This window comes from Lactuca virosa, chromosome 4 (assembly GCF_052849685.1).
Source record: "Lactuca virosa cultivar CGN04683 chromosome 4, Lactuca_virosa_CGN04683_v6, whole genome shotgun sequence".
In the NCBI taxonomy this organism is placed as follows: domain Eukaryota; kingdom Viridiplantae; phylum Streptophyta; class Magnoliopsida; order Asterales; family Asteraceae; genus Lactuca; species Lactuca virosa.
In genome coordinates this window covers 18767213-18775525 of record NC_136429.1, presented here as the reverse complement: position 1 = coordinate 18775525, position 8313 = coordinate 18767213, and positions in this window count along the sequence as shown.

Below are 8313 nucleotides of genomic sequence, written 5' to 3'. Positions count from 1 at the left end.
ATATATTTCACATTGAAACAGACTTTAGGAAAAAGGCTCGAGCTCATTTTGCAATTGAAATATTTTCAAGCCAGTGAAGATCATTCCCATTAACCTCATTTGTTAATTTGTTCAAACAAACATTAAATTCAAACACACTATAAGTTTTGCATGTCTTCCAGAACAACTGTTCCACAACGGTATGTCACACCCCAAAACCAAGAACGGCGGAAACGTTCAGGGGTGGAGGACTTCATGTAAAGTATCATAACAGTGCAAAGTAGTAAACAAGCAACAACATCATCCATTGCATTAAAAGTAAAGTTTTAATACATGAGTGTTCTTTCATAGTAATAAGACACCAAAATATGTAATAAAAATAAAAGACGAGTCTTGTCAGTGCTCCGTCTTCTCAAAACCTAGTCATCATACCTGTCTACTGGTGACCTGAGAATACAAGTTATTTTGAAAGCGTAGATCAGCATAAAGCTGGTGAATTCATAAGTATTTTAGTGTCATTGATTTGTAAAGCTGTTATGAAAGACTTGCAAATGTTTAATGAAACATTTAGTATAAGTGTGAAAACCCTAGAAAATCCCATATTTCCTACTAGTATAAAAGGTAGTCTTCTACCAAGACCCGAATGCTTTGAAGGTTTGCATTTCTGTATCAATGAAGGTTTTTCCCATGTACAAATATTATTATAAAAATATAGTCTACCTCATCGTTTATGTGAATATGTCACAAAATAAAAGTAATAGGGAAAATTATATAATCATTGAAATCGTATCCTTTTGCCTTAGGATAATCACGGCGTGGAAACTCGCCGAACAGTACAACCGAGAACATCCGTCGACGAACAGGTCCCGCTGTAGCTAGCAGCCAGGTGTAGGATGGTCAGTCCCGTATAGTATATATAGTATATCTCTCTGTATAGTATATAGTATTTCTCTCTGTATAACAAGTAATAGTATCTCTTCATATAGTATTTAGTATATTTGTATAGACTCATGAATGAACTGACTCTTGTGTAATTCCTTGTACTAGGAATGGTAATTTGTATCCCCTAAACTATACCTATAATAGTTTACTGGAATGTAGATTGAATGTCCAAGTAGGTTTATACACCCTTGCTACTCAAGAGTATTGGAACTGAAGAAAGAATGAAAGCCCTCATATCAATACATATATACATGAAACATAAGTGTATAGATATGGTTTTTATCAATAAGTTGAAAGAGGTTTTGTAATACATTTAAGGGTTTTGAACAATAAATAATAATGAATTGATGTTGGTTTATACAACGATTCAAAAGTAGTTTATTTGATAACAAAGTATAAAATAACTGAAAACCATTGCATTTAACACATTTTGAAGTATGTGAAAATCAGTTGGTTGAAAACACCGTTATAAATCACATGCGATTGATTCTATAACTTCCTGTTTTCTACTTGTATTCCCCCCCCATGAAAGCATTTAAAATCATTTAAAAGGATTGATTAAGGGGTATGAACTCACCTGTAGTGAGTAACTCGAATGAAAGATCGATATAGGATTGTTGGGTGTCAATTGGAGTCTTGAGCACAAACGAATCCTATTTAACATATATGAATACATTCCATGTATATAACCACTAAAAGTGTTAGGGACACGCCTTAGGGACATAAAAACACTTAGAATTAAGTGTTACAACCATATATGATTGTATATAAGGGTTATATGGCTATACAAGGGAGTGTATGGTCAAAATGCACAACATTTATGTGTGTGCGGCCAGGGTGTGCGGCCTGGATGTGTGTGCGGCCGCACACTCCCTATGAAATGTGACAAAACGTATTTTAAGGCTTTAGGACTCATCTAGGAAGGTTTCTTACTTCATGCCTTAGCCTTTTATGGAGTTTATTGCCATTTTTGGACCTAAAAAGGGTGTGTGCGGCTACACATGGTGTGTGCGGCCGCACACCCTTTATGAAGATGATAAAATCGAGTTTTTCTAGTATATCATCAAGTGTTCTTAGCATATAACAAGTTATGATAAGTGTATACACGTTATAGAGGCTTGAAAGGGTGATTAAGGTCCAAAACTAGTGTGTGTTCTTGGTGTTCTTGGCTAAAAATGGATGTTTTCATGGATCAAACCAAAGGGTTTTGCTAGTTACGGTCGTGTATCAACAAATAAAAGGAAGGATTACTACCTTTTATGAAGATCAAGATGAAGATTTGGAATCTCGAAGGGCCCTATGTATCTTGGATTTAGCTTTCCACGCTTTCCGAAGCGTATCAAGCCTTTCCAGGGTGAGACCTTCAATAGAACACGGTCGCCCACTTGGAATTCCAATGGTTTCCTTCGTTTATCTGCGTAGCTTTTCTATCGGTCTCTAGAGGATTTCAATCGTTCACGAAGCTGAACGATCTTCTCTGTCGTTTCCCGAATGATCTCCGGACCTGTGAGAGTGCTGTCAGGAACTCGTCCTTTAGCTAACTGGGTATCACCCACCTCAGCCCAGCACAGAGGGGATCTGCACTTTCGGCCATAGAGGGCCTCGAATGGAGCAGTCTTTATGCTCGTGTGATAACTGTTGTTGTAGGAAAATTCGACAAGGAGTAAATGAGTATCCCATGCCTGCCCAAAGTCGATCACACAGGCTCGCAACATATCTTCCAAGGTTTGAATAGTCCTCTCACTTTGTCCGTCGGTCTGTGGATGGTAGGCTGTACTCATGTCCAGCCTAGTTCCTAGGGAACTTTGTAGCGACTGCCAGAACCTCGAAGTGAATCTACTATCTCTGTCCGAGATAATGGATATGGGAACACCGTGCAGTCGTACAATCTCCCGTATGTAAGTTCTTGTAAGATTCTCCATCTTGTCTGTTTCTTTGATAGGCAGGAAGTGTGCGGACTTGGTCAATCTGTCGACGATGACCCATATGGTATCAAGTCCACCCGTTGTCTTGGGCAACTTGGTTATGAAGTCCATAGTGATCCGCTCCCACTTCCATTCCGGTATCTCCGGATGCTGTAGTAGACCGGAGGGTTTCTGGTATTCGACCTTGACCTTGGCGCAAGTAAGGCATTTACTCACGAAGGTAGCAATCTCTGCTTTCATGTTAGGCCACCAGTATAGCTTTTTAAGATCCAGATACATCTTATCTGAACCTGGGTGGACGGAATAACGAGTGTTGTGTGCCTCGGTCATGACCCAGTATCTGAAACCACCGTGTTTCGGTGTCCAGATCCGATCCATGAGATACATGGCTCCGCCACCTTTGACTTCCAAGTTCTTATCCATCCCTCTCAGGGATTCACTCGCCACATTTTCAGGTTTCAAAGCGTCGAGCTGAGCCTCCTTAATTTGCGTGGACAGGTGTGAATGGATAGTTAGAGTCAAAGATTTGACTCTACGACCAGAGTATTCTTTCCGACTTAGGGCGTTAGCTACTACGTTGGCTTTACCCGGATGATAACGAATTTCACATTCGTAATCATTGAGTAGCTCGACCCACCGTCGTTGTCTCTTGTTGAGCTCCTTCTGGTTGAATATATGTTGTAGGCTTTTGTGGTCTGTAAAGATAATGCTTTTTGTACCATACAGGTAGTGTCTCCAGATCTTCAGAGCAAACACAACTGCTCCTAGCTCAAGATCGTGGGTGGTGTAGTTGACTTCATGTGTCTTCAGCTGTCTCGAGGCGTAGGCGATGACCTTACCTCGTTGCATCAGAACACAGCCGAGCCCTTGATTTGAAGCATCGCAATAGACAACGAAGTCTTCTATCCCTTCGGGGAGGGATAGTATTGGTGCGGTGCACAACGCTTGAGCGTTTGGAACACTCTCTCCTGCTTCTCTTCCCATTCAAAGGCTACGCCCTTCTGGGTCAAAGTGGTAAGAGGTTTCTCAATTCGAGAGAAGTCCTGAATGAACCTGCGATAGTAGCCAGCGAGACCTAGAAATTGACGAATTTCTGTAGGTGTCTTCGGTGCTGACCAGTTCTCAATGGCCTTGATTTTGGAAGGGACCACGTGAATTCCCTCTTCACTAACTACGTGGCCCAAGAATTCGACTCTTCGAATCCAAAATTCGCACTTAGAGAACTTCGCATAGAGCTTCTCCGATCGTAATGTTTCTAAGACTCTTCGTAGGTGTTGACTATGTTCCTCCTTACTTCGAGAGTAGATGAGTATGTCATCGATGAAGACAATGACGAACTGATCCAAGTAAGGAAGACACACCCTATTCATTAAATCCATGAATACTGCGGGCGCGTTTGTTAATCCGAATGGCATCACTACAAACTCGTAGTGTCCATAACGAGTTCGGAAGGCTGTCTTGGGAACATCCTCCTCTAACACTCGTAGTTGGTGATACCCAGATCGTAGATCTATCTTCGAGAAGTAGTTGGCTCCTTGAAGTTGATCAAATAAATCGTCAATGCGGGGTAGAGGATAACGATTTTTACTGGTAAGCTTGTTGAGTTCCCTGTAGTCGATGCACATACGAAACGATCTGTCTTTCTTCTTGACGAACAAGACCGGTGCTCCCCATGGTGAGAAGCTTGGCCTAATGAATCCCTTCTTGAGAAGTTCGTTAAGCTGACTGGAAAGTTCCTGCATCTCTGCTGGTGCCAGTCGATATGGAGATTTGGCTACTGGAGTAGCCCCTGGCACTAAGTCGATTCTGAACTCGACTTGGCGTTGAGGTGGTAATCCCGGTAGTTCTTCTGGAAAGATGTCGGGAAAGTCGCGTACTTCTGGGATGTTCTGAATGTCTTTCACTTCTTGACTCGTATCGACTATGTGTGCGAGGAATGCATGATTTTCCTTTCGCAAGCACTTCTGAGCTTGGATACACGAAATGATGCGAAGGTTCGTACTAGGTTTGTCACCGTAGATAACTAGAGTTTCGCTGTTAGGGAGGTTAAGACGAACTGCTTTCTCAAAGCACATGATGTCGGCGCGACGATGACTTAACCAATCCATGCCGATTATGACGTCGAAACTTTTAATTGGGACCGACATGAGGTCTATTTTGAAAGTATGACCATCTAGAGTTAGAGTACAACCTACGTATATGCAGTTAGTACTTTCCGTTTTCCCGTTTGACATTTCTACAGTGAATGGTTCATCCAGTGCACGTGGTTTTTGTCTAAGCAAGTGTGCAAATTTCTGGTTTACGAAGCTTTTCATCTCCACTGTCGAAAAGTATGCATGCATAAAAGTTATCGAGGAGAAACGTACCAGTGACCACTGTGGGGTCGGCAATCGCTTCCTCGTGGCCTATGGCCAGAACTCTTCCTACTCCGCCAGCTATCCCTGCCTTAGGGCAGTTCCTCTTGTAGTGGCCCACTTCGCCACAACCGTAGCAAGCTTAGCCCACACCGGCGTTAGGAACTTGAGCGATCGGCCTTGCTGGAGTCTTACAGAAACGGGTAGTATGCCCCCTTCTGTTGCAGTTAGTGCACTGCATTTCCCGGCAAGGTCCGTTGTGGTGGAAGGTGCATTTGTTGCACTTCGGAAGATTACCGGCATAAGGCTTACCTGGTAAGGGATTAGCAGGGACAACAGGAGTTACCGTGGCAGCATTGATTGTAACTAGTTGTTGTCTCTTTGAGGATTCTTGCGAAGTCCCGCTTTTCCTCTTGTTCCACCCCTTTTTCTTGTTTTTGTTGTTGTTTCCCTTTTGTTGCTCGGGTGTAGTAATCGTTGGGTTCTGGTAGTTTCCGTGATCGATAATAGATTGTGCCAGCTCTTTAGCGCTGTCAAAAGTAACAGGCCTTGATGCTAACACACTTGACTGGATCTGGGGCGACAGTCCCTAAATATATCTCTCTATTTTCTTGCTCTCAAGAGCAACCATATCCGGGCAAAGAATTGCCAGATCACAGAATCTATTAGTATAGGTTGATATGTCAGAACCAACCATTACTAGACCCCAGAGTTCCTGCTTGAGTTTTTGAATCTCCCCTCGTGGACAGTACTCTCTCATCAGCATGGCTTTCAAGTTCTCCCAGCTTATCGAATTTGCCACTATTAGAGTCAGTGACTTAACGTGGCCATTCCACCAAGTTAAAGCCCTGTCAGAAATGGTACAAGTAGCAAACTTGACTTTATTGTTCTCTGGGCAGGCGCAGATTTCAAAGACTGCTTCTGTCTTTTCTATCCACTGCCTTAAAATCATAACCCCTCCAGTTCCATTGAAATTCCTGGGTTTGGCATTCGTAAAATCTTTGTAAGTGCATTCTCGGGGGTGCCCATGACTCTCGCCATGGTTAGAAAGAGGTGCCCCAGTTCCCGATCCACTAGGGACAGGAGTATTGATGTGTAACATGGCAGCCGCTACAGCCGCCGTGACAGCTGCTTGGAACATAGCAGCTTCGAACTGAGGAGGTGGTGGTGGTATCGGTCTTTCGTTATTATTGTTAACCTTGGATTTCTGCGAGGAGGCATCTTTTAACTTCAAGTTTAAAAGATAGAAACAATGATAAGAATCCAATAGTATAGAGAATGAAAGTGTCTTGTGAAGTAAGTCGCCATAGTTCGATATCAAATGAGAGTATGAATTTCTGAATAGATTAGATAACTGCCGAAATTACTGGTATAAAAGATGTAAATAAGTTCGGGAAAATGACCTAACTATAGGTCTTACATCATACCATAAGGAAAATGTCGGCAGTTTAGAAGTCTAATAAAGTACTTGAGAGACAGGAATATTTTACAGAAGAGTGCTACTTAGAGCTCAGTTAGGAAAGGCTATTCCTTATATCAGAAGAAAAGATGTACTAGACATCTTCTACCGGCGACGGGAATTCCTGGGGAGAATCCCTATATCCGCCAGTTGACGTACCACTTCTTGGAGATGTCGCTCGTGAGCCCTCTGACGAACTCGAAGTTCTAGGATTTCGGTCCGAGATGCAGCTAACTGTTGCCGCAGAGTCTCATTGGTTCTTCTCGTCCCTTCGACAGCGTCTTCCAGATGTCGAATGCGGACGGTGTTAACGCCTGAGTTGGCATCAATTTCAATGACTCGGTCGATGGCTGCTCGACGTTGCTCGACGTTCCGAGCAATCCTACGGATCATAACAAGCAGAGCTCGATCCGCAGAGCCACCTTTGCTAAGTTCATAGAAGCTTCGGTCCCCATAGTAGGGTAAGGGTTGACCATGTTCGTCGCTCCAGCGATTCAAGTTTGTTGCCCACAAGGGTGTGGGACTTTGAAACGCGGGTTGGGGGTTGAGATTTGGGGCCTGACCCACTTGAGGTAGGTTGTTGACTTCAGGCTCTGAGTCAGAACTATCAGAAAAGCCTTCAACATGGTGATCATCCAAAGGGATTGGGTGATCATCTTCTGGTTCTTCCTCTAGCCATCCAACATTGCCTTCGTTTGGGAAGTACGGGTCGCCGTGGGGATGGAATCCAGCCATAATATCTACGCGAGAAAAGGGGTACAAGAAGTAATTAATAGACGTACTAACTAAGATAATTATAAGATGATCTTTATCAGTTACTTCAATACTTGTTTAGTGCATACTAGTTATATGTACTCAAAACAGGATAGACCTTCGAATAAGTGACCCTAACTCTAAGCCCACAACCAAACAAGGAACAAGAAGTAAAGCAAAGATTCATAGATTCTAAGTCTATGACGCCCTAGATACATATAGCCTTAGTGTATCCACTTAGCAACTATTAACCTACTGATAAAGACCTTTTTAGTTCGCAGATAAGTAATTATAGTAACACCAAATACTCCCATAGTATTTCATTGTGGTAGTGTTGGTAAGTTTTTAGATTTGTTGCCATATCACAACCATTCTTGGGCATATGCTAATCACTCCTCGGACCAGCATAGTTGATCAGGCTATGCCACTCCCAGGACTGACCATACATCCCCGAGCTTACTTGTGATATTCAACAATCGTAATACTTTTGTTTTTGTCATTGTGACACTGATTTTAGTATGAATGCAGGCATGTATACTTAGTTAAATATTTTATTATTTAAAAGTATAAACTCTTGGTCAGAGTATTTTAATCCCATTGTATTTATAGTCAGTATATCTTTTATGGGTTGATATACTCAATTCACTATAAACAATGCTCTGATACCAATCTGTCACACCCCAAAACCAAGAACGGCGGAAACGTTCAGGGGTGGAGGACGTCATGTAAAGTATCATAACAGTGCAAAGTAGTAAACAAGCAACAACATCATCCATTGCATTAAAAGTAAAGTTTTAATACATGAGTGTTCTTTCATAGTAATAAGACACCAAAATATGTAATAAAAATAAAAGACGAGTCTTGTCTGTGCTCCGTCTTCTCAAAACCTGGTCATCGTACA